A 3922-nucleotide genomic window follows, 5' to 3' on the forward strand; every position below is an offset into this window, starting at 1 on the left:
TCCAGTCTGTAATTGTCTGACTCCAAAGCATGGATGAGTGCTAGATGGGCATCGCAGGGGAGAAGCAGCTCAGGGAAGGCAGCAGGCAGCAGAGAAAGTGAGAGGTAAGCATCCTTCTCCCTTACATTGGATCCAGGATGCCAGAGTTAGCAGGGTGCCAAATCAGTAAGTGGACCGATTCAGTAATCACTCTCCTTTAAATCTAACACCTGGAATCTTAGCATTGCACACAGGATCAGTCACACACCCTAGGTCCAGCCACCTGTGAGAAGCCCCACCTCTGACTACATGAGGCTTTGGGGGAACATCTAGACATGGGCCAGAAGAGAAAGTCAGGTAAGAAAACCATCATTTATCCAAATGAAGGAAACTGGCAAAACTAAAAAGGGAAGAAGAAAAACAGGAGAGACAGAGACAGAGACAGAGACAGACAGACAGACTAAGGAAAATATGGAGAGAAAGCTTATGAGTTTAATTAGCACAATTTAAAGTGTGAAATAAAATAAAAAGCCGTGCTATTCTCATTCATGGAAGCTTTAGAAAGTTCTGCATTTCTGACAAGAGTGTGTGCATGAGTGCATATTTGTAGAAGCACTAAAAGCTTTCCAAAAGAAAACAGCTATCAACAGAGTTCATTTCTATAGAGTAAAAAATATTTCCAAAATGTGTATTATGCAGCAGGAAGCATCTGGAGATAGAGAGATGACAATAGACAGAGTGCTTCTTTTATGTTGTCCAGGAGGCAGGACACACAGATGGCCCCACGTGACCCATTCCTTCTGAGTGCGGGCGCCACCTGGGAATGACAGGCTCCTACATTCAGGCCTGGGGCACTTGAGATAGTGGTTGACTTTGAGATAATCAGAAGAGAAATTTTTTGGGGTGGGCCTATCCTATCATCAGAACTCTTTGAAGGGATAATATCCTTTACAGAAAATTCTCCTCCATGGCAAGAACGGCGAGGGCCAGTAGGAGGCGCGCACAACCTAGGGACAGCCTTAGGAAAGGAGGAGCCCTCGCCACGTGACTGCAGGGAAGGCATGCCTCCAGACATCTGAGAAAAGGCAAGCTTCCTGTACCTGAGAAAGGTGATGCAGAATCCAGTTTGTTGATTTCAGACTTGTGAAACCTTAATTTCAGAAGTAGGGTATCTACCTCTAAACTTCGTCTAAACTGGAGACAAATTTTATCTTTTAGCCAATAAAATTGTGATAAATTTGTTTCACAGAAATCCAAAATCCTGGGGCCTGACCCTTAGCTCAGTTGCTGTCAGCCTCAGGTTGCTGTGGTTCGATCCCCACAACTCCAGCCAGCCAAACATGCGCTGAAGGCATTCTGAGCCAACAAAAAAAGAAGAAGAAGAAAAAGAAGAAGAAGAAGAAGAAGAAGAAGAAGAAGAAGAAGAAGAAGAAGAAGAAGAAGAAGAAGAAGAAGAAGAAATAATAATCCAAAATCTAAACAGTTCACTATCATTTCTCAGTGTCTTTCCCTTTATGTTTATAATTATCATTGCTTTAATTTAAAATTGCTGATGGGATAAACCAGTTGGTTGGCCAGTAATCATCCGGGACCAAGTCTCCCTTACTTGTCCTTCTAGATATGCCATTTCCAAACTGATGCCTTATTTAGGCAGAGCAAATGGTAATAAGATGATTTACTTAGTACTAAGTTATTGATACTGTTTCAGTAATTGATTATGCATTGATTTGTATAATTAGCAAATCCATCCTAATTTTTACCCTAGGCATGTCTATTGGAGCACCAAGAAGTTAAATAGTAGCCCCATAATCACAAAGATAATAAGGTACAAAGCTACTCTTTGGAAATCCAGAAGGTCTGGTCCTCCAATGTGTGAGTGTAAAGCACTTGCGTGCTGTGTCTCCTGACAAAGTTTTGCAGAGCGATATCCCAACAAGTAGGTCCGAGTCCCATGCAGATACAGGCTGCCTTGGCTCCCGGAGAGCTTGAACATTTTGTCCTGTATGGAATTTCTTTCTATTTAAGGGATGTTTTGTAAGTCTCATGAGGATGAGGAAGACTAAGAAGCTGCGCCTGTACAAAAATAACAACTGTCAGGAGAGTTTCAGAGGTAGAGATGAAAAATCAGTGGCTAGACATGCATGTTTGCAGTAGCACAATAGTAAAACTTACAAGGCCCTATCTTCTGAATAGCCATCTCCACATTAACAAGAAGAAAATGAAAGTTTAGGAGGAATGGTGTCTTACAAGGTTTTCATTAATGGGAATTTTTGTCTTAAGCAGAATCTAATATTAATACTTCTGGGAATCATTGCACTTCCTATTTTCCAACTTGCTAATCTGTCACTATGAGATACTATTATTTGTCTTGCTTCCATGGATTTCTGTACATTTCACTGAATATAAAAAAGTGTATGTAAGACAAAATCAATTTGTGAAGGGAGTCAGAACATACAGATAATAATTTATATTAATATTGTCTTCATGATGACATACCAATTTAATATGACAAAGCACTGTGGCCTTGTCACTAAGTTATAAAATATTTGGAATGTGTTCATGTATTTATGTCTTGGATAATGTATAATATAATTCACCAGCTTTGGAATACTACCATACTTTAACTCACAAAACACCTTTTACATATTTTCATATAAATATATTCATAACTCTATGTGTTTTCTCATAGGCTTTAAATGTAATAGCTATCTCCACAGTTTGTTTTTAAGTTGATTTCCATACAACTGCTTAGTTTACATTTCAAAAATGAAATGTAAATTAACTCAAGAATTATACAAAGATGTATCAGAGTGCTGGCACATGTTAGATACAGTACTAGACAGCAGATGTATTGTAATAAAAATCCCTAATCTGTTAGCATTGTGAATAATTTACTGTAAAATAAAATGTACACCATATACAGCAACATTGTGTGTCTACTTTGCATACATAGATATGTTTATATTTGACTGACTTCAGGACTTGGAGAAAAATGTAAGATGTGGCAGTCACATACTGAACAACAGTTACAGAATTCAGAGGCACAGACAGTGAACAGTGTCCAAATATAAAACCAAGCAAAAACCACACTTTTTTTTTAATAAGTCAAAAAGGCACAGGAATCAGTGAAAGACATTTCCAATCCCCAACATTGGGACAATTTTCTAGCAAATTAAATAAAATAGTATGGTATTTTAATTCAAAATGTACAATAAACACCCACAAATGCACAGGTATACAAAGCATAAGCAAATAAATAGGGCAAATCGACATTCAGAAGCCTTCAGGTAACTTATGAGATGATCTCACCCTGAGTGAGTGAGATGTAGCTCCACCATGTTGAGTTTGCGTGCAGGCTACCCTTGTGAACGCCTTCTGAAGAGGGCGGCGTGGGAGAGGACTGATCTACTTCCACAGCAGTGCTCATGAGCCACGTGAGAGTGTGCCCTCTTGGATAAAGATGCTGAGGCTGGGACTGCACCTTGTGGAACTTTTCTCTTAAAACTTAATAATTTCAATCTACTCATGAACATAATGTCAGGTAAATCCAAGTAGGATATAACCAGAAGAATGCCTGAGCAGTACTCCTAAAAATTATCAAGGTATTCAAAATAAGGCGTGACTGAGAAACTGCAGAGCAAGAAGGCCTTGGGAGACAGGATGATGTGATGTAGTGTGGAACCCTGTGGAGTCCTGGAGGGCAAAAATCACTTTAGAAGTTGCTGTTATCCCAGCCCTCAGGAGACTGAGGCAGGAAGATCTCTGTGAGTTCGAGGCCAGCCTGGGCTACATGGTGTGTTCAAAGCCAACCTGAACTACATAGAGAGCTCCTGTTTCAAAAAAAAAAAAAAAAAAAAAAAACAGACATTAAGTAAAAATAAAATTAAAAAACTATTGACTTACAATTTTAGATAACAATAATACACCAATATTGGTTATGAAC

Source organism: Octodon degus, unplaced genomic scaffold (assembly GCF_000260255.1).
Source record: "Octodon degus isolate 3935 unplaced genomic scaffold, OctDeg1.0 scaffold00218, whole genome shotgun sequence".
In the NCBI taxonomy this organism is placed as follows: Eukaryota; Metazoa; Chordata; class Mammalia; order Rodentia; family Octodontidae; genus Octodon; species Octodon degus.